The 23,967-nt window shown below is 44.2% G+C and overlaps 1 protein-coding gene across 5 annotated transcripts in view; it reads left to right on the forward strand.

Moving 5' to 3' along the window:
* The window catches only part of TENM4 (teneurin transmembrane protein 4), a 766,508-nt gene that overhangs the window by 347,312 nt on the left and 395,229 nt on the right, over positions 1 to 23,967 (forward strand). The window lies entirely within an intron of this gene.

Here is a 23,967-nt window from a genome sequence, read left to right on the forward strand (position 1 = left end):
CCTCCCCCACAACACACTTCTCTTCTGCAGATATTTGAGCAAATAAGTTCCCTTCCCTCCATTTATGTAAATAGGCCGGCTGCTTTCTGAGAGAAGCGACCGTGAAATATTTTTAGCAACCTTTTCTTCCAACCTGAAGGTCATGGATTTTTATCTTTGTAGCCGCGCGGTCCCCAGCCACAGAGAGTCCTGCATACGTGTGGTTGGGGTGGCTGTAGTGTGAACTTTTTGGTCAGCAGTTCTGTGAAGCAGCTTAAGAAGGAGAGAGGATTTTTATACCGTTGTGATTTGACCCTGGTGTTCACGCAGCCAGATATGCCTTTGCACCTTTAATTCAATTACTGCACAGCCTGTTTCTTAATATAGATGCTTTGTACCAGCCATGGAGGAACTTGAGCTCAGCACAGACGGCTGAGATGACATGACTCTATTGCTTGTTCCCTTTCTGCTTCATGCCACTGTTTTCTAGTGACAAATGATGATAATTTTTACTTGGGAAGCCATGACATGGTAAGGCATACGCCACCCACATGATTGTATGTTTAACTCCAACAAATTACAGTTGAAACCTATTAAGCTTCTGTTCAGTAATAATGATATGTTAGGCAAGATTCAGAGATAAACAGCCCTCCATTAAAAGGGTATAGGAAAGGTTTTCTTTTATTATTAGTAGTAGTAGTAGTATCTTTGCAGTTGTTCTTAAACTCCCTAAGTGCTACGTTCTCCGCAGGTTTGCATTTGTTAGAGCACACAAATTTTTCAGTGCCATGGCAAGAGATACGGCCTTGCCCTGTGTATTGCCTATTATTTTGATCCAAAACCTGAGCGATGGTAGGGGGCAGAAGTTCCAGGGTTTTAGGTTTTGGACTTTCTCCTGGATCTTTAATTGAATGAATAAATAAAACACAGGCATTCCTATTCCATTCCCTAATCCTGTGTCTGTCATATGTTATATCCTCCATGTTTTTCTTTTGTCGTGTGCCAAAAGTAAACCACAAAATGTAAATCTTTTATTCACCTTAGTCTCCTAAAGTCTTTTAAATATCTAATGATAGGGGATTCTGTACTGTAGCCTCTCTGTGCACACATGCATTCAGATCATTTGCATGTGAAATGCTAACACGTTAGCATTGGTGCACAGATTGAAAGTTGCAGAAGCTGTTATCTAGGAGTACGGTGGGAGCCAACAACCCCAATTATAGACCAAGGCTCTATAGTGCTACATATTATACAAATATAGAACAAAAAAGATTGCCCATACTTGAAAGAATTTTATATACAAAAAAGATATGAGCCCAGAAGGGAATAGGTGGTTAGATGGTAGTAAGAATAGCATGTTGCATATATTATGCAAAAAAAGAAATCTATGCAGATGCAAAGATCTAGAAACAAGTCTGAATTGAAGATGACAAACAAGTTGCAGGCCTAAATGATGGGCAGGATGGTGACAATGTGCATGTTGGCAGGAAAAGGACATGGCAGGGTTATTGAGGAAAAGATTAAGAGTTAAGTTTTAGCCATTTTGAGCTTGAGCTACTGGAGAGATGTCCACAAGGGGATTTTAGGGACAGGCCAATATTATTGTTTAGAGAGAAGGAAGCAGATCTGGAGAAGAGAAGTAAATCTGTAATTCATTGGCATAGAGCGGGCAGTAGAAGTAGTATTTGCAGATGAGGTTGCCCAGACAGAAAGTACAGAGGAAGAAGAGAATGGGAACAAGTGCAGAGCCCTGTCCTCTTGTCCTGAGCAAACTGCCACCTGTGAGCATATAGTGAACGAAAACCAGGCTTGTGCACATCAATTATGGCACATGTTAGTGCAAATGAAGCTGTGAGAAATGTTCACAAGCCCATTCTTTGTATGTAGATAGCTGTAGTTGCACATGTGGAAGCCAACTTGAGCCCATTTTAAATGTCTAGTTTAGAAAATGTAGAGGTTGCTGTTGGTTTTCCTGTTTTGCAACTAAGGTTTATTGACGTGGGCCCTTCTGGCCTAAGCTGTCAGCTAGGTTATTTTGAGACCCCCAGATTTATGAGAGAGAGATTTCAGAGGACGTGGAATTTTGCTAATGGCAGCATAAAGTAACCTAATGCAATGGCTCAGTTTGCAGGATACCTTGATTAGTCAATATTAATTGTTGACAGTATTGATAAAAGTTATAGCCTTAGCTAAAGTCAATATGGAACTTTATGAAGCCAACATCAATAGAAGATTTTATGGGACCCATTAAAACCAATTTTTCCAATGAAGGTTAATGTCAGCAATTTTTATGCTGTTCATTAATTATCCAAAATAAATATTCAGCATTGAGTTCAGATGTTTGTAATTCCACTGCTCAAGCTGGAGGGAGTTCAGATACAGATGCAAATTTGTCTCCTGAGCAGGTACAGGTACAGAGAAGGTAATAGGAAGGCATTTATTGTGTTTCACTCAGAAAGTGAAAAAATCTGGTTCTTCATAGCCACGTGTTTTGAGAGGCAGGTTTGGACAAGTTTTGGTGGACTTCAGAAGACTCATTTTAGTTACAAAGTAGATGCAGAATGCATCCTCATGTCCTTTGGAGAATAGGTGGAAAGGCATTGGTTGTGACAAGAGTGTAATCTTTCATATACAGAAAGTCATTTGTGAAGGCAGCAGACATGAAAAGTTGTAAGATGCTGTGATCAAGCTGTGCCCAGGCATTTCACACAAGTGAACATTTTTACTAGCCTCACTGAAGACTTAATGTGGGTGTTCACTCAAAAACTGTTAGGCCCTAGGTTCTGGCCCTTACTTCTGGGATCATTTATGCATTTTGCATTAGACAGTTGTTGGTTCAAAATCTGAAATAATCCTTACAACAGGGGCTGGAGTCTGAGATGCCCTCCCCTTCTCCCCCAAGAGACTGCCCTCATCTCCATGCCAGAGTTGCATCACATCTTCTTGTTCTTCTTTTGGACCCCCTAACCAACAGGAGACATGGAGGGTGTTCCCCACCCAGCCTAGTGGTCAGGGCACTCTCCTTGGACATGGGAGATGTGAATTTGAATGACTTCAGGTTGAGATGTGCCTAGAATTCAGGTCCACCATTGTCTTAGTAGGCATCCAAGCCACTAGGCACTTGTATAAGCGTTGGGCTCTACCACCATCTCCAGCTGTGCTTCACACTGCAAGCGACCACAGATGTTGCACTTTATACTGAGTTCAACACCGCTGCACCCCTGGGCCCAACATTTCCTACGGGTTCATTCCAGATGACCCTCCGCCCAGTGCCTTGGTGCTCTGGGTTGCCTTTAGAAAATGGCTAAGGGTTTGTCTATACCAGTGGGAGCCAAGCTTTTCAGCAGGCATGCTATATTTAACCTCTCACCCTCCTCAAGTGCCACTCTGATCCCCTTCCCCTCCCCAATCTGCTCCTCTGCTTTCTACTCCAAGCCCTGTGTTCCTTGTCAGAACTACTGCTCTGCTTTCAGCTTCCTTCCCTGTGCTCTCTGCCTGGTTTGCTGCTCTGCTTTCTGCTTCCTGCTCTATCTGCTGCTATCCTGCCTTTCCCCTCCCCTATTCATCATTTGTCACACACAGAGGCTGCCTGTGCCGCTTGTGGTGCCTGTGCCACAAGTTGGCCACCCCTGATCTACACCATGGTGGAGGTATGTCTAGGCCAGGATGGGCACCCCTACCCAAGCTTTATCTACCTGTTCCCACTTGCACACCTCCATCCTGGGAATATGTGATGGGGTTGCTTCTTGGCTTGTGCCCACTCTGAAGCATAATGAAGACTGAGTGCTTGCTAAATGAATCCTCTGATCCTAAGATGGATACCTCTGGCTGTCCTCACCAGCAAACTGGTGGAATCGGCCTGTGCCCACGGCAAGGACGGGCAAAGCATGAGCAGAATGTGCTTAGACCCAACTGGACCAGGACACATTATAGCTGTGGTATAGACAAGCCCTTACTCTCTCTCTCTCTCGACTATATGAAGATCTTCAGTGCCAAAAGGTCTCACTTTGGATAATCTTCCTGAGGCCATTGTGCATTAGGTGTTGAAATGCCTAAGTGAGAGCACATACAAGAACAATTTGAGTCTGGCCAGTATTTATTTACCCAGTGAATTCTTGGCAGCCTCACACTAGAATTGGACTGACAACATTTTAAAGGATATTTATGTGATAGAGGAGCTCCCTTTTTTTAAAAAAAGTGCATTCCTTTCAGAATCCAGCTATTTTAAAGGAATTTGGTTTAATTAAAGAGCATCCTGCATAGTTAGGATCCCAATTTGGTCCAGTGTTGTTCTGTACCAGTACATACATCTGGTTAAACATGAGAGAGGAAGAGAGTGTATGAGGGAGAAAGCACTCTTCTTCATTAGCAGTAAAAGTCAGCAGTGATTAATATTGTATACATGTGCAGAGTGGAGCTGATGTTTCTCTCTGTCATCATCTTCTCTGGGGAAGAGTGTGGGCAGCATCAGGAGACCAGAAGGATTTCACAGATGGGATGAGTAACATCAGATGATTCAGAGTGGTTCAACATCGCTGAGTACTATATAGAACCAACTGCTTAATTATTATCTTTTGTACAAAGAAGCTATTGCAGCATGATGCTGCTGAGGAGGTACAATGGCATTATCTTGCCTGTCTGATTCGTAGATAGGCACAGATCAAAATCCCAAATCTGACCTTTGAGGGAGTTCACAGCCAGCTGCAAAATTTGTGTCTGGGCCCATCACAATCTAATGAAGCACTGCTGCACATAGTTTTTAACCACCCTAAAAAATTAAGAAGCCTGTACATAAAACAGTATTTTAATGGGGAGAATCCAATAAAAAACTCCCCTGTGAAAGGAGCCAGTATGATACCATTGGAGATCAGATCCCATGTTTAGTAGTGAACTTAGTAGTGGACCTAGTGTGATCAGTGCAAAGCAGTATTCCCCTCAGATCACCTCTTTATTGTGCAACAAATACTGTTTCATTTGCCACTACACCGAGTTGGCTATATATGGGCTTTGCAAAACTATCAGGAAAATTGACGAACCAAGGATAAAATCTGCCTCACTACAGGTATGGACAAGCATGCCTTTCAACTGACTTAAAAGGTATGGGATTGTGCCACTTAAAAGCAAGCATGCATCAGCTGTTAAGGTCTATTATGTCGACATGATCCGGTAGCAATAAACATTAAATGAATTGCTTTAACTTAGACCCTGAATGAGACAAGGTCAGAGTTGAAATACTTATGCTACCCTTGTATTGATAACGAATCATGGAGATGCAAGAGTTACCTCCCAACAGCTTGCATTGGTATAGTTTAATATCAACACAGTTGTTGAGTCTGTTTCTATCCCAGAGTATTGGTGATGGCAAAGAAGCCAATGGGATTTTGCTCAACCATCAAAGCCAAGGGCTCAGACTCCTTGAATATGAGGATGCAATTTTGTAAAACTGGTTTAAAATGCATATCAACAGGTGAAAGGAACCAGAACTCGTGGCAGAGGTGATATCTTTTATTAGACCAACTACATATTAGATGAGATACCTAATAAAAGTTATCACCTCTCCCACGAGTTCTGATTCCTTTTGCCTGTAGACCAATACAGCTGCATCCTGTATCACTATCAAGAGGTGAAAAATTAATATTCCCTTCTTACCTGTTACTTGAGTCCTGCAGTCAGAGACGTAGCTATTTCAGCCTCACGGGCTGAGCTAAGGTGGTTGGGAAGGGGTTGCATTGAGGGTAGATCGGGGGTGGAAGAACCTGCCACATCAGAAGCTCACCTGATGGTGTACCTGATAAGGTTTGCACTCTGGGATAGGAGAGAATAGCTTCTACTATAGTGGGAGGTGTTAACACAGCTGGCACCACTGAATCCTGTATTGCATGATGGTATAAAAGCAAAGGGGGATGTGTGAGGGTTAACCCACTGGCTGCTGGCCACATGGATACCTCCACACCCCACAGTAGCAGCATCCACTACAGGGCAGGGGAGGGGAGACTAATGATGGGACTCTTGCTCTGCACCACCAGAACTTCCCCTCTTCCCCCCACTGCTCCCCATACCTTAATCAGGACCTAGGGCTTGTGCCCCAGTCACCGACCTCTACTTACACTACTGCCTCCAGTGACCCAACTGGTAATAATTGATCCAAGAGATTGCTTGGCAAATTAGGAACTGATACAGTTCCACTAGTGGGGACGGCTTGCAAATGCAAGGGAAAATTTGAGCAGCAAAAAAATGACAGGCTTTGAACCAAATAAGTATTAGAATAGCAGAATGTTGCAAGGATCCTTGATTTTATGTAGCTGGGTTTGAGTTTGCTTTTAATCTTAAAGGCCTGATTTAAGGCTCCCTGAAGTTAGTGGGAAGGAACCTACCGATGAAAAAGGGATTTGGATCCTAGATGGTATGGCAATATTTAAACTTCTTTTTGAATGATAGCCAGAATGCCAGCTTGCTGTGAAGTCCTGTGTCCTTGGCTAAGCACGCTGCTAAGTCCTATTCACCACCAGGTTTCCTGTGTACATATCTGCTGCTTTATTAAATCAGAAAGCTGTCACAATGATCAGACCATAAGCATCAACATCTCATCTGCTTTCTTCCATATACTTTTGCTTCAGGGTTGCATTTCAATAGCTGTGCAAACCTTTGTCAAACTGTAATTATTATTTATGTATGTGTGAGTGTGGGGGGCAAGGGGTAGTTATTTCCCTCAGTGGTCTCTTGTTAATCCATCTGGCATTGTCCATAGGTGCTAGCAGTAGATACATCCTCAATACGTACCTTCTAAGTAATTCTGAATCTCTGAGCAGGATATTTACTTTTTTTTATTCACAGTCTTCTACATTTATCATATTGTTTCCCAGATCGTGCTGACCCAGTTCATTGGCCCCAAATGCAATTCAATGCATCAGTATAATTAGCAGTTCTAAAATTACTGTGTAATCTTAGCATTACAAATTATTTGTTAATACCCCGCTTGATAATCCATGATGACTTTTCTCTTTATGACCGTGTTTTGCTGACTGATTCCTTTTAGGCTTCATATATTCTGTTGTTAATAATGTTACTGTGGGTGCAGGAAATTCATCTTTTTATTATTTTTAAGATTAAATAATGCTTTATAAAGTCCTCTGAGTAAATGAGTGTGGGCTTCAGATATATTTCCTCTCTTGTTCACATGGCATAGGGAAAAAGTAATATCCATAAAAGGGAGATTTTTTAAAAAATTCCATTTTCTTCAAGCCAAAAAGAAAGCACTGTGTTACTTATGTCTCCCTTATGTTTTTGAGTAGATAGAGACAAAAATAAATTAGAATTACCATGTCATGATTGTGTGTTTGTTGCCTATCATTCTTCACTTGGTTCACCTAGCAATAACTTAGTCTTAACAAGAATTTTCATCCTGAAAGAAAAATTAGCCGAAGGTCTTAATGTAAAAGATTCAGCACAAATAACAGAGGGTAACATGAATATAGAAAAAAATGGAGAAACCAAAGGTGTGATCCAAAGTCCACAGAGGTCAATTTGACGCCATTGAATTTTTCAGTCAAGTAAAAACTATAGGCCGGTCAGTCTCACCTCCATCCTTGGTAAAGTATTTGAAAAAAATTATCAAGGCTCACATTTGTGAGAGCCCGGCAGGGCAAATTATGCTGAGGGGAAACCAGCATGGGTTTGTGGCGGGCAGATCGTGCCTGACCAACCTAGTCTCTTTCTATGACCAGGTTACGAAACGCCTGGACACAGGAGGAGGGGTGGATGTCGTATACCTGGACTTCAGGAAGGCCTTCGATACGGTATCCCACCCCATACTGGTGAACAAATTAAGAGGCTGTGATGTGGATGACTGCACAGTTCGGTGGGTGGCGAATTGGCTAGAGGGTCGCACCCAAAGAGTCGTGGTAGATGGGTCGGTCTCGACCTGGAAGGGTGTGGGTAGTGGGGTCCCGCAGGGTTCGGTCCTTGGACTGATACTCTTTAATGTCTTCATCAGCGACTTGGACGTGGGAGTGAAATGTACTCTGTCCAAGTTTGCAGATGACACAAAGCTATGGGGAGAAGTGGACACGCCGGAGGGCAGGGAACAGCTGCAGGCAGACCTGGATAGGCTGGACAAGTGGGCAGAAAACAACAGGATGCAGTTCAACAAGGAGAAATGCAAAGTGCTGCACCTAGGGAGGAAAAATGTCCAGCACACCTACAGCCTAGGGAATGACCTGCTGGGTGGCACGGAGGTGGAAAGGGATCTTGGAGTCCTAGTGGACTCCAAGTTGAACATGAGCCGGCAGTGTGACGAAGCCATCAGAAAAGCCAATGGCACTTTATCGTGCATCAGCAGATGCATGACAAATAGGTCCAGGGAGGTGATACTTCCCCTCTATCGGGCGCTGGTCAGACCGCAGTTGGAGTACTGCGTGCAATTCTGGGCGCCGCACTTCAAGAAGGATGCGGATAACCTGGAGAGGGTACAGCGAAGGGCAGCTCGTATGGTCAAGGGCCTGCAGACCAAGCCCTACGAGGAGAGACTAGTGAAACTGGACCTTTTCAGCCTCCGCAAGAGAAGGTTGAGAGGCGACCTTGTGGCTGCCTATAAGTTCATCACGGGGGCACAGAAGGGAATTGGTGAGGATTTATTCACCAAGGCGTCCCCGGGGGTTACAAGAAACAATGGCCACAAGCTAGCAGAGAGCAGATTTAGACTGGACATTAGGAAGAACTTCTTCACAGTTCGAGTGGCCAAGGTCTGGAACGGGCTCCCAAGGGAGGTGGTGCTCTCCCCTACCCTGGGGGTCTTCAAGAGGAGGTTAGATGAGTATCTAGCTGGGGTCATTTAGACCCAGCACTCTTTCCTGCTTATGCAGGGGGTCGGACTTGATGATCTATTGAGGTCCCTTCCGACCCTAACATCTATGAATCTATGAATCTATGAAAAAGGATCCATCTCATGCATGTTCTCAGACTTATCTGGACAATTTAGATTTCAAGAGTCTGTTAGGACTACCCAGATACTGCAGTCTGCAACACTCACCCCTCCACCCTCCTTGCGAATAAAACTAATCTCAGCCTCAAAATGTTCGTGAAAACTGAAATGACCACCCTGGAAAAGGGAGATGTCTCCATTCAGCCTGTGCAGGTAATAAAGTTCTCGTGGAGATTGCTCTCAACCCTCAAGGCAACTTTAGCTCCCTAGGTTCTCCAAATGCTGCTATTTTATCTGCTGGATCAGTTGTCACGCCATGTTTATCACTTGGGCCCAACTTTCTAATCGCAGAAGTCATTTAACATAAATTCCTAATTCTCCTCTTTACATTTTTCTCTTCATTATTCTTATTCCCATTTTCATTATTAAGGGTTAAGCCCAAGATAGGAAAAGACTAGAAAGAGGCCTTTTGAAAAAAGGTAAGGAGCTTTCTTAGCCTATTCATAGATTCATAGATGTTAGGGTTGGAAGGGACCTCAATAGATCATCAAGTCCGACCCCCTGCATAGGCAGGAAAGAGTGCTGGGTCTAGATGACCCCATAGATGTTCTATATTAATATGGAACACTCTGAATTACAGCTTTATCTTGATAGGATGCTAAATAGGTTGGTTCAAGATGATAGAGCTATACTGTCCCTCCACTGTAGAATATCAGCTTTTAGAGTCGGTAAGAATGTGGCCGTCCCTCTCTGTTGTACATCCATGCACACACAGTCTCTTGGTGTTTCCATTATATCATTATAGATGGCACCTGATTCCAAATCCATCCATGACAGTGATGGTACTCCCATTAACTTCATAAGGTTTTGAATTAGGCCCTAGACTTAAATCAAAAGGATACAGAGAATCTAGCAAATCTGGACCCTACAATAATTAGGCTCCAGGAAGAAAAAAGAAGAAACTTCTGAATAATGTCCTGTCATGGCAAAATTGTCTCCTACAACCTGCATATGGCCGAGTGCTACATTCTGTGTTCTTGTGAACAAAAATGGAGTGCCTTGACTAGGCTATTCTGCCACAAAGAAGTACTGTTTAACATAGACTTTTACCCTCCACTCCCTAGTATCTCAGGGAGGGTCTACTTCGGAACAAGACATCAATGGACTTAGTACTTCCTAAATACTTTCCTTAGTCATTTGGAGAAGCCCATCAGTGTTGCTTTTCGGAGGACCCATAGTCTTAGAAGGTAGCCTAATGAGAAGATTGCCAAATTATGCAGTGCTGTTGTGATATTCCCATCACGACACCAAAGTGCACCACAGATCTTTAGTATTACATTTTTAATGCCATTTCCCATTCCCATTCATAATAATAATAATTAATAATCTCCCCCAATCTCAGTAATATATCATGGATACTAGTATATGAAGATTTGTAGAATCATCCAGTAAGAAATGACTCTTCTTTTCAATTATGGTATTTATTTTATTCTGCCTTTATCCACTTCAAGCTGTCTTGTCATGAAGAGTTCTTTATAAAAAAAAAAGCCGTATTATTAATATTGCTGGTAATCTGCCAACTCTTCTGGATGTAAACCTGTGCATAATGAGTTCTGATATCCTTTCTCTGTGCCTCAAATAACCTTGTCTTTTTGTCCCAACATGCTTGAGGGAATACAGATAGATACAGTGTCAAACACGCTGAGAAATGTTTTAATGCAATGTTTGCTTTCTTGCTCTGCCCTCCTGGCATGTCTGAATCACTCTGGAGCAGGATCACATCACTGTGGTCAGTCTCCATCTCCATTGCCACATGACATCTCCTCCAAAGACTGAAGACTTCTGCTTATCAACAGCAGAGACAGCAAGCTGCAAGTTCTCCCGTTGAGCCTCAGATATAACATCTTGTCTGGTTGTAAGAGAGTTGTGATGAAAAAAGCTGAGTGTTCTTGCAGTTTGTATGTAGAACATTTTGGGGGCTTCAGTGTGAACACAATTTGCTGTAAATTGTTGTTGTAAATATTGTATTTTCTCACATATAACCCACACCTTTTCCTGAAAAACCAGCTGGGGAAAATAGGGGTGCAAATTATATGTGAGGAAAAGGGTTCCTCACAGGTCTGAAAAGTTGGCGGTGGTAGGGGGTAGAGACTGATGGTAGCATTAACTGCTGTAGCTCTGGGAGGTGCAGCAATTAAGGCTGACACTGCTCTCCTCTTCCTGCCCCACTCCCCAACCAAATTTCCAGACTTGTAGGGAGCTCTTCTTCCCAGCTGCTGCATCCCTGACTGAGCCAGTACACAGGGTAAGAGAAGTCCTTCAGGAGAAAGAGACTAAATAAGGCTGCTTCCTGAGGAGTCTCAGGGTGTGTACAGAAGTGCTCCATACACATTTTATAGCACTGTTATTTAGAGTACTTTTTATAGCACTATAAAGTTACAGCACTCATAAACGTGGCAAAAGTAGTGTCTGGTGAGGGAGGGCCTCTGAGGCTCCCTGCACTTTCTAGGCTAGGCGGCAGGGGGGCGCTCCACAGCCTCCTAGGGCTTCTCCTGTGGTCAGAAATTTGACTAGTGTACATAAGTTATTTAAAGCACTGTAGGTTGCTAAAGTGCTGTAAAATATAGTGCTTCAAATTTAATACCTCATTTAACAAGGGTTAATTTAAAGCTCTGTATCCATTTTTTAAATGCTGTAAAGCCATTCACTTATGTTAAGTCATGGCAACGAAGTGCTTTAAATAGCAAAAAAGCAACTTCTGTACCATTAATCCTTTGACAATAGCTCATTCATGTTACAGTCTACAGGGCTGCCATTCAGTGCCAGCAGTGGTGGTGAGTGGTGAGGACACTTCTCTACCAACACCTAGAGGCAAATGATAGTATTTCTTACTGTTATTTCTCCTGCAATAACCCCCAAAAGTGCTGGGTGATGGGTAAGCACAGGATACTTTGTCTTGAGAGTTTACTAAATACTTCACACTTCATTTCACAGAACCTGGTGATTAGCAGTTAGATAGCAAAGACATTTCTTCCAGACTAAAACTGTAGTAAAAAACATGGTACTAACAATCCTGCAAAGTTTTCAGCTTTTATTGTCTTCTAGGCATTTGTCATACTTTATGAGGTGGGTTTTAGTCATCATCAGCATGAGCTACTTTTTGACCAGGCATGTACAGATGAAAGGCTAATCCCTTAAGCCAGGGGCACATCTACACTTTGCTGTATGATGTGAAGTTGCTATGGCACTGTGTTTTAGTACTTCATTTTGGAAATACGAAAGCACAGCGCAGTAACTATATGGCACATGGCTAGTTATCACTGCTACTTCGGTAGTGGCATGCTACAACAAGGGAATGCACTGCTACAGTGAAGTAGCTGCTAATCACGTGTAGACTTATGTGATTGCTACGTCGCTATAGCGCGCTGTACGGCAACATAGCATGTCACTACAGTGATGTAGGGAGACGTGTAGATGTGCCCCAGGTGTATCAAACTCATTTGGTCCCATGGGCCAGAAATGGAGGGCAGCTGATCAACAGGCCAGATCAGGCCTCCAGACTAGCCCCGTGTGCCAGACCCAGCACACAGGACTGGTTCAGTGCGCCATATACAGCAAATGCCTCTGATGAGGCCCACATGCTGCTTACAGCATGCATGCTGACTCCATCCTTATACTCTGCTGACCCCAGCCTTGTAGTGCATGAGGCCAGTCCAGGGCGTGTCCCTGCATGTGACACTGCATGTGGCATCTATACCAGGCTGGCCTAGCACACTGGATCCAGTATTCAGGGTTGGTCTGTAGGATCAATATGGATTGGCCCCAGATCCAGCATATAGGTGCAGTCCAGCATGAGTGTTGCATGCAGCACATACCCCAGACTGGTCCTGTGCACTGTGTACAGCACACACACTGACTCCAGCCCCCGCATTGTGTGTAGCCTATGACAGACAGACTCTGCACCCCATATGCATGCACTGAGCCAGGACCAGCATGTGCTGCATGTGGTGTGCCAGACTGAGACCCACAGGCAGCACTGTGGGTCAGATGATAGGACTCAGTGAGCTAGATCCACCTTTCTGGCTGCATCTTTGACACTCCTGCCCTAAACAACCCAGTCTTTTTGGTAGAGTTTCTAAAAGAAGCTTTAAGAAAGCTCTTCAGCCTATACAAAAGATGGCTGAGGGGGTGACCTTGTGGCTGCCTATAAATTTATCGGGGAGGACAGCAGGGAATTGGGGATGCGCTGTTTACCAGAGTGCCTTGGAGAGTGACTAGGAATAATAGGTGCAAACCAGTGGAGAGTAGATTTAGGTTAGACATTAGGAAGAAATTTTTTACAATAAGGGTGGCCAGAATCTGGAACTGGCTTCCAAGAGGGGTGGTGCTGTCACCTAACTTGAAGGTCTTCAAGAGGAGGCTTGACAATCACCTGGCTGGGGTTGTCTGACCTCGGTCCTGTTTCCTGCCAGGGGCAGAGGATCAGACACAATGATCCATTGGGTCCCTTCCGACTCTATAATCTATGAATCTATGAATCTTTAAATGTGCATAAGCCAAAATAAACCTCCAGTATTTTTCATGTGGTACTCAGTTACAAAATGGAATTTGGGGCATATGAGTTGCTCACATGACTTGAAGGGAAGGTTGTCTGAGGTAGGTACCAGGCTGGGACTCAGATACGGGTTAAATTCCTGGCTGTACTAGACTCTTTGGCTAGGAATAGACATTCAAAACTGTATTGATTCAATCTTTGCAGGTTAAGCTAACCTGCAATGCTTGAACTGGTTTGGAGGTGGATAGGCATTCCCTTTTCATTACAGAAATGCAAGTACACGCCTGCAGTGGCTCAGGCTAGAAGCTGTGGGATGCTAGAGCAGCCCTCCCTTCCCTTCTATAGTGCTGAGCTAAGCGGGGTGTGGCCAGGCCCCAGCAGGACACTCTTGTTAGGGAGGGGTGTAAACCCCAACCTTGCCTGCAGAATCCCAGGCTGTTTCCTGCTCACTACTCAAGGGGTGGCAGTGTTGCTAGACCCTGCATCTGTTGATGATACTGAGCTTTTCAGTGTCCCTCTCCCTGCTTCTTCAGACTGTCTGCAAACCAGGTCATTTCTAACAGCTTTCTGGGTCCCCTTTTAAAGACTGACCAATTGCAGCCCAGCAGGTTGCTTGTCAGAACAAAGTTATCAACCCATCAAACTCTACAGAAGAAAAAATCTCTCTCATTAGTTTCAAGCTCTTTTTATCTGCAGGGTGCATTTGCATTTGCAAGCCTCTAGCTGTCTGACTATATTACAGTAAAATTGGACACACACACAGACACCTCTCAGCAGTTCCTAGCATGAGGGGAGGGGCATAGCCAGATGCCAGGTCCCTGCTCTGGTGTCTCTGCTGTGAGAGAGGGGCAGGAGGGGAGGATCCCTACTTGAGCAGCCAGGGAGGGGTAGCAGGGGGAAGCCTGGCAGTCACTGCAGTCCCTCAACCAGCTGGAGCAGCGATAGTGCTCTGGCTAGGAAGGAGAGGGGTAGGGCCAACCCTGCTCCACTGAAGCAGACAGCACAGCCCCAGTCAAGGCTGCAAAGCATCTGGGATGCTGGACTCTGATTTAACTTAATTAGGAAGGGGTCTGGGACAGACATTGCATAAACCAGTTTGACCCAAATCAGTTAAGGCTGATACTACATTCAACCAGGTTTATCTTAAACCAGTTTCAGCCATTTTGAAACTGGTTTATGTGCACTGAACTTTTGTTCTGTTACAGGTTTAAACCCATTTCTGATCACTTAAACTGGTTTATGTGTAACTTCTGTCCCTAGCCTTTTTCAGCCTTGGTCAAATTTCTTTCTGTCTTTGCCCAAGTTCCACATCTGTAAAATGAAGGCAGTGATACTTCTTCTGTCTTTCTCTTCTCCTTTGTTGTTTAGGTTATAAAACAAAACTGTTTCTTACTCTGTATGTACAGCAAAAAGTAAAGCCTCAAATTAATTGGGACCAGATTTGAATCCTGACCACATTAAACAAACTGACAATACAAGTACACTCAAAATGTTGCCTCAGACAGCATACCTCCAACAGCACATAGTATTAAAAATACACAGTAGGTCTTCTTCACCCTCCAAAAGAGAGAAAGAGAGAAAACTCCTCTTGTTTTTTATTTAAAAGCTATGGAAGTGAATAGCATAGCTGTGAAATAGAGAGGGTCAAATAAGCTGAGTGTAGCATGGGTCATTATACAAAAAGCGCTTCTGGGGATCACAAGAGTTCTGATCTTCCATGGTTCTCTAATGGTCACATATGCCCAGGGCATTTGCTGACAACAGAATGTGAAGGATTTAAAATTACTGTATCTCCCTGTGCTAGAACAAGTAGGCATTGGCATTTTTCCTGTAGCCTTCTCTGTAGGCAAGACCTTTTGATGCCAAGTAGTGTGAATTGGCAGTACGCACAGCCCTATTCTCATCACTATATTTAATGACCTCAAATGTGCTACAGGGTTCCTAAAACCAGCCTTGAAAGTGGCAACCTAAAAAAAGAATTACTTCATCAGAATGGCAGTTTTGTGCTGTATTCCAAAAAATACTTTTTGATTTGCACTTTACATTGCTCACTTTCCCTCAGAGTGGGTAAAAATGATTCTAAAAATTAGAAAACACGTTTGTTTGTTTTTATTTAAAGCAATTTCTTTTTAGAAGTTAAATGGCTTATAATAATGAATTTAAATTTAGCTTATAATAACCTAAATTCAGAATACTCTCTTAAAATAATTTAAATCATATTTTTAACATGTTCAAATAGTACATGTTTGCTGCTGAGCTTTTAAAAAGAAACAGACTACTGAATTGTTAGGAGCAACTGGTAAGCACCCACAACAACAACTCATTGAAGTGCTAAACTAGTTTTTGAACATAGGTGCCGAGAAAATATTTTCTCTGTTTCAGTTTATTAAACTCTTTCTGTTCAGTGAGCAGCAGTGAATTGCAAACCATTAGCTATGACATACCATCCTTCCCTGGAACTTATCCCTGGAAAATCCTCAAACAGTTGCAACCTATACTAGAAGAAGACCCAATTCTTAAAGAGATCTTCCCAGAATCACCCATCCTAGGCTTTAAATAAACTTTGCCAACCTCATCACCAGAAGCAAACTTCCTGTGGCCCAAAGCACACCAAATGGATCTAGACCATGCAGGGACAAGAAATGTGAGACCTACCAATACATTTCCCCCAGCGCCACAATAGGTACACCCCACAACAGAACCATCACCATTCCTGGATCTTACAACTGCACCTCAGAAATGTAATAGATCTCATCCAGTGCACTAAATGCCCTGATGGAAAATATGTAGGAGAAACCAAACAACAACTGTGTACCAGAATGAACGCACATTGAAAATCTATCAAAGACAAAAATACCCAATTACCTGTGGGTACACACTTCTCACAAGACAACCACTCTCTCCAGTCTCTCAGTTCTAATCCTCAAAGGGAATTTACCAAACACCTTTCACAGATGAGCCTACAAACTTTACTTCATAAATCTACTGGATACAAAAAATCACAGATTTAATATAGACATTGCATTTATGGCACATTATAACCTGCCTGATATCCAATAACCCTTGGTCACGTCTATACATTTTATCCCCAGGTCAACATTCCCCCCTTTTCCACCCCCACCTACTTGTCTCCCACCTATTGTTTCCCATCCCCTCTGATCCTCACTGCCATGCATTTGCATTTTCCCAGACCTACTTTTTGCATATTGGCTTTTATGCCACCCAAGAGAGCACAAAACAGCAGTAGATTCTCCCTAACCCTGAAGAAGGGTGTTTGTACCCAAAAGCAATGGCAGTGCATAGGGAGTGCACAGGGGTGCACATGCACCCCCTGAGAGTGCTGGTGCACCCCCCTGACAGCCAGCATTCCCCACTTAGGCAACAGGTGGGGGGGGCAGGCAGGAGCTCTGGTGCCCTGCCTGAGAGCACCAGCCAGGGAGTGGGGGCACCAGGAGAAGTGCTGCTGGCACTTACGGGTGCGACCCTGGCACTTAAGGGTGTGCCCCTGGCACTTCTGGGTCAGTACGATTGGCTGTGGGGGGACCCTCCTCCTGATCTCTGACTGGCTGCTGGGGGGGTAAGTGCCCCTCCTTACTCAGGAGGCACCAGTCACCCATGCTCAAAATCTTGCAAAGAACAATTTTTCCAACTATTTAGTTGATCTAATAAAAGACATCACATTTACCCAAATTTACCTTATTATTCAGTGAGTGGTTCATTCAAACTGAGAAACCAATTGGGACTGAAGAAACCTAAGCTTCCCTTACTCTTCCAGTTCTTGAATAAAAAATAATACAGGATAGGATGATTTCATAGATTTCATAGACATTAGGGCTGGAAGGGACCTCGGAAGATCATCGAGTCCAGCCCCCCGCCCAAAGGGCAGGACGTCAGCTGGGGTCATAGGATCCCAGCAAGATAAGCATCCAGTTTCATCTTGAAGGTGTTCAATGTAGGCGCTTGAACAACCTCCGGTGGCAGGCTGTTCCAGACCTTGGGGGCTCGGACAGTAAAGAAATTCTTCCTTATGTCCAGCCTGAAACGATCTTGTAGTAGTTTGTGACCGTTCGACCTCATCATCCCTTGGGGCGCTCTGGTGAACAAACGTTCCCCCAGATACTGGTGGTCGCCCCTGATAAACTTGTAGGTGGCCATCAGATCACCCCTGAGCCTGCACTTTTCCAGGCTAAAGAGCCCCAGGGCTCTCAGCCTGTCATCGTAGGGTCTGCTTCCCTGACCTCTGATCATGCGCGTGGCTCTTCTCTGGACTCTCTCAAGCTTCTCCACATCCTTTTTGAATTGTGGAGCCCAAAACTGGACGCAGTACTCCAGCTGCGGCCTCACTAAGGCCGAGTACAGGGGGAGAATGACGTCCCGGGATTTGCTTGAGAAGCATCTATGGATGCAAGCCAGCGTTTTGGTCGCTTTACTAGCCGCAGCATCGCATTGCAGGCTCATGTTCATCTTGTGGTCAATGATGACCCCCAAGTCTCTTTCTTCCATAGTGCTAACCAACATAGCACTGTCGAGCCTATAAGGATGCTGCGGGTTTTTTTTCCCAAGGTGGAGAACCTTGCATTTATCGGCGTTGAACACCATCAGATTCTCATCCGCCCACTTGCTGAGCCTGTCCAGGTCAGCCTGGATCATCCGCCTGTCTTCTGGTGTGGATGCTTTGCCCCAAAGTTTGGTGTCATCGGCGAACTTGGCCAGTCCGCTTCTGACTCCAGTGTCCACATCATTAATGAAGATGTTGAACAGTATGGGTCCAAGGACAGAGCCCTGGGGGACCCCACTGGTCACAGGACATCACAATGAGTGACTTCCATCAATTAATACCCTCTGGGTCTGACCCCGGAGCCAATTTTCCAGCCAGTGGATCGTGGAGGACCCAAGGCAACAATTGGCCAGTTTCTCCAAGAGACGATCATGTGACACCAGATCGAAGGCTTTTTTGAAGTCAAGATATATGACATCAATCTCATCTCCCTTGTCCAGGTGATAGGTCACCTGGTCGTAGAAGGAAATGAGATTGGTCAAGCAAGACCTACCCGCAACAAACCCGTGCTGGCTATCCCTTAAGATTTTGGCGTCGGCCAGTCCATTAAGGATGGCCTCCTTAATAAACTTTTCTAAGATCTTCTCCGGGATAGAAGTCAGGCTGATGGGCCTATAGTTAGCCAGATCCACTTTCCTCCCTTTCTTGAAGATAGGCACCACATTGGCCTTCTTCCAGTCTTCGGGCACTACACCAGAGCGCCAAGAGTTTTCAAAGATCCGCGCTAGAGGCTGGGCTATGATGCTCGCCAGCTCCTTGAGTACCCTGGGGTGAAGATTGTCAGGGCCGGCTGACTTGAAGGTACCCAGCTTCTCAAGATGTTCCTTCATGAAGTCAGCATTAATGGAGGGCAGGGGATCACCCTCACCCGGACTTCCCGCCCAGTAGCGGGCATGGGCGTCCCATGGGGCTGATGAAAGACCGACGCAAAGTACCTAATACAGGATAGGATGAGATCTACTAGTTCAAAAATCTTGGGAGACATGATGACCTGAAAAAATTATTAGTTCTATTCACTAACTACAGATAATTCTTCCTTTGCTTAATGAAACTTAGCTTCCAGTGCAAAACATATTTTTTCTCTTGCATATCCAACACGTCCATGTAGTTTTATTTAACTAATTTAAACAATTTTAAAATGCTAATTTTGCAGATTTGTAATTCAATTCGAATATCCACCAAAAGCAGGTTGATATAAATCATTAGTAAAAAGTAATTATCATCCAATAAATATGAAATGTGTCATTCAAACCTTTTTAACATTGAAGTGTAACATAAAATATAAAAATTAAGAATCAAAAATGTATTTTAAGCTGTATAATTGCTTGAATTAATATGTATAGATGGTGTATCATTTTTGTTAGCAAAAAAGAAGTATCACATTATAAAAGCCAATGAGAATCAACTGTTCTTTAAGAAGATAAGTAAAAAGAACAAATGCAAAACAAAATTGAAACTGATTATTTAAATCAAGACTGTCTGCTTGTTGATTTAAATCTTGATTAAAATATGATTTAAATTATTTTGATTTAAATCAAGTCAGCCTGTTTTAAATGGCTCTAAGACAGCGTTCTTCCCCACCTCTTCTACAGTCCTTTTAGGTAATTTGCAAGGCTTTTAACACACAAGTGTCAGATCTGTTTATAGGAAACTTGGGTATAGTGAAACTCCATTTACAGCAAAGTTTCCTAGGTTGGCTTAGTTGTTCATTTTTTATTTTAGTTTGGTTCAGGGGCTTTGAGCAGGCAACTTGCAATTCTCAGCTAAAAGAGTGAACGTAAGGAAACCCACAGGAAACCTGTGAAATGTAAGGGGGTGCAGCACATTTAAAAACTTTATTAAGAAAATGCTAAAAAGAAAACGTTCACAGTGATATGATAGAGTTATAACAGAAAACAGGATCCCATGTCCAATAGCCACATAGGTACAAATGTGTAGGATTTGAAGGCAGTCTTATCACTTAATTAGTCATGCAATCTGTGTTTGCCTGGGGTAGGATAATCAGAAATTTTCACACAATGCTATGGCTGTAAGAGAGAGAGGACCCCATGCATGGTAACTGCATTAGTACATAGTTGTGAAACTGTAAGATATTCTTAGGCATTGACTTTAAGGATGCGGTTTACATTTGACTGAGGTGAAGTATTGTCCATCAGTGGGTGCATCTACAAGTGTGCTTTACTGTGGAGTAGACTAATTAGCTCCTCAGTAAAGTGCCATAGTCTACACAGGTGTGTATTTGGTATCCATGCCGGTCTGAGACAAAAAAGAAATGCTAAACTCTGGAACTCTTGGTTCAGAGATGATACCTTCACTTTTGCGCAGAGAAAGCTGAAGATGGAAGTCTGTCCCTCTGGATCCATGAGAGGGTCTTTGTGAGGTGCTCTTTGATGTGCAGACAAGGCAGTTTCTCTTCCCTGCTGGTGTCGGGTGGCAGAAATGCACAGAGGTGTAGAAATCTTTCTTCTTGTTCAGCAATGAAGTTTAAATCCAAAAATCGGCTAAAATTCAGCATCTTCCATGTTTCATAGATTCATAGATTCATAGATGTTAGGGTTGGAAGGGACCTCAATAGATCATCGAGTCCGACCCCCTGCATAGGCAGGAAAGAGTGCTGGGTCTAGATGACCCCAGCTAGATGCTCATCTAACCTCCTCTTGAAGACCCCCAGGGTAAGGGAGAGCACCACCTCCCTTGGGAGCCCGTTCCAGACCTCGGCCACTCGAACTGTGAAGAAGTTCTTCCTAATGTCCAATCTAAATCTGCTCTCTGCTAGCTTGTTGCCATTATTTCTTGTAACCCCTGGGGGCACCTTGGTGAACTCACCAATTCCCTTCTGTGCCCCCGTGATGAACTTATAGGCAGCCACAAGGTCGCCTCTCAACCTTCTCTTGCGGAGGCTGAAAAGGTCCAGTTTCTCTAGTCTCTCCTCGTAGGGCTTGGTCTGCAGGCCCTTGACCATACGAGTGGCCCTTCTCTGGACCCTCTCCAGGATATCCGCATCCTTCTTGAAGTGTGGCACCCAGAATTGCACGCAGTACTCCAACTGCGGTCTGACCAGTGCCCGATAGAGGGGAAGTATCACCTCCTTGGACCTATTCGTCATGAATCTGCTGATGCACAATAAAGTGCCATTGGCTTTTCTGATGGCTTCGTCACGCTGCCGACTCATGTTCATCTTGGAGGACTCCAAGATCCCTTTCTACTTCCGTGCCACCCAGCAGGTCATTCCCTAGGCTGTAGGTGTGCTGGACATTTTTCCTCCCTAGGTGCAGCACTTTGCATTTGTCCTTGTTGAACTGCATTCTGCCCACTTGTCCAACCTATCCAGGTCTGCTTGCAGCTGTTCCCTGCCCTCCGGCGTGTCCACTTCTCCCCACAGCATGGAAGTCTGGCGCCTTGCTGCTGCCTCTCTACAGCCCCAGTGAGAGACTTGTCGGGCCCCTCGCTTAGGAACACTGAGGCAAAGAACCCATTGAGGATTTCAGCCTTGTCCCCTCTGTCCGTCACCAATTGCTTCTGCCCATTTAGCAGGGGTCCTATTCCTCCCTGGGCCTTCCTTTTACTCCCTATATATCTAAAAAACAATTTCTTGTTTTAGGGATGTATCTGGTAGCTGTGTAGGTCCGAGACAAAAAAGAAATGCAAAACTCAAGAACTCTTGGTTCAATGATGCTACTTTTTACTAGACCAACCAAGAAATCACAAAAAAAATATCTTTTTCTGCAAGCTTTTGGCCCCACACACCCTTCCTCAGGCTCAAGGAAAATTAAAGATGGCAAAAAGTCCCCATAGGTAGAAAATTGTATACACATGTGCTGCTGGTATTAGGGTGCAGTGGATTAATTAACAGTACTATCTTATGGTGGAGTAACTACATGTGATCAAACGCAGGTGTAGACTATGACAGGGGCTGGCTGGGACACAAGGGTGCTAAAGTGTGGGGGCTTCCTGCCAGCTAGCCCTATACTGTAGCACCCTTGTGCCCCAACCAGCCCCTTCACCGTCTGATGCTACCACCCAGAGCCTGTGGCTGACCTTGAATTGCTGCAGGCCTAGGTGCACGTGTAAACGTTGTGCCTGGAGCAGTTTTTTCATGTGCAGACTGTGCCAGAGTTTATTGTTCCAACTTAACTGCACATGCAGATGCACCCAGTAGTGATCAGAATTTATAGTATAGGGGGAGGGGGATTTCATGTAGCTCTCTTCATATCGACAGCAGCTGATGGGGTGGTGTGTCAGTTTAATACATCAACCCAGGAACAAGCTGCAGCATAAACAGTATGGTAGTCCACGGGTAGGAAGATAAACTTGTACCCCCTTTCACAGTAGTAGGTCTTGAATCCTAATCTCCTGTGCAGCTCTCCTTTGAGTAACTGCATTCCACCTAACAAAATTCCACTTACAGTCACATTTGGGTAGGATATTCATATTCATCTCCTGCGTTAATGGCTCTGTTGTGTTGCTGTGCACTATTGAGCAGCTGGTAATGTTCCACCCCAGAGGTATCTGCAGTTCGGTGATGGGTGAAGTGATTATGGCTAACAAGGCACCTGATCATTTGGGATGAAAGGTGTTCCATAAACATAAGCCATTAGTTTAATGCTCAGCAGGTGGCTGGTCCTACTCCACCTACCTGCTTAATAAGATTGTTCATAATTCAGGAGGTGGCAGGCAGAATGCAATATGCATTCAGACCCTACTACTGGCACTACAGTCTCTCTTAAGAACAATATAGTCTTGTTTCTCAGAGAGATCATTTGGGTCAGCACATACTGAGCGAACAGCTATGTAGTGGGTAGCATAAGCGGTGCATTGGAGAAACTCTAGATGGAGTTGTCCAACTGGTGGTCTGGAGGCCACATGCACTCAGAGAGGGGTCAACTTGTGTCCCTAGGGCTCCTGCCTGTCCACCACTGCTCCCCCATTTCTCTGTCTGCAGCAGCATCCAGAGTCTCCATCCTTCCTCTGGCTTTCAGTGCCTGGCTCCATCTCAGGAGTGCTGTGCAGTGTGGACTGGCGAGCTGAGGGTGAAGCTGGGGCTGGCACCGGGGTGTGGAGTGGAGGGGAACACCTGCAGGTGAGCGTAGTGCAGCAGTGGGATATGGAGGGCCCTAGTACATGTGCAGTGCGACAGCAGAGTGGCGGGGGCAATGCATGATGCTGAAATGGGCAGGGGAGCTGCCCACAGGTGTGCAGCCTGCACTGCTGTGGCCCCTACAAGGTGTGCCCACCAGCTGCTAAAAAGTTGGACAGCCTTGCTTTAGAAGATTAGGAGAGTGCTAATGTTGTGGTAAAAGGAAATAGAACTCATGGTAGAGATCTTTTATTAGACCAATTATTTTTTTTGCAAAAAAAGTGTCTTTAATTGCAAGCTTTTGGGCCCAAGCGCCCTTCTTCAGGCATAGGAAACAAGATTGTTAAAGTTCTCCTGGGTAGAAATGAAAGTTCATATTTCATAGGAGTGGCAAAGTTCAAATTTCATAGAAATTTAAAATTTCAAATGAACATCAAAGTTCAAATTTCATAGATTTCATAGACATTAGGGCTGGACAGGACCTCAGAAGATCATCGAGTCCAGCCTCCTGCCAAGTCAGCAGGGGTCATAGGATCCCAGCAAGATAGACATCCAAATGTCTCTTGAAGGCATTCAAGGTGTGGTAAAATCTCCTGCTTGGAACAGTTTATTTTGTATGCAGATTAGGGTCAGAGAAAAGTTGGAATAGTCTGTTTACCTCAAAGTTACTTGGTGGTAAGCAGGATGTATTCATATTTCCTTCAAGTTATGGTGTTTCATATTATGTTGTGGTAATATTCAGAAAGAGGAAGAGCATTTAGCCACACCACTTTAGATCAGCTAGCCTGATACCAAGCACAGGCAAAATAATGCAGCAGCTAGTACATGTTTCAGTTGATGAAGAATTAAAGGGTAATAATATTATTTAGTGTTGGTCA

This window comes from Alligator mississippiensis, chromosome 1 (genome assembly GCF_030867095.1).
Source record: "Alligator mississippiensis isolate rAllMis1 chromosome 1, rAllMis1, whole genome shotgun sequence".
Lineage (NCBI taxonomy): Eukaryota > Metazoa > Chordata > Crocodylia > Alligatoridae > Alligator > Alligator mississippiensis.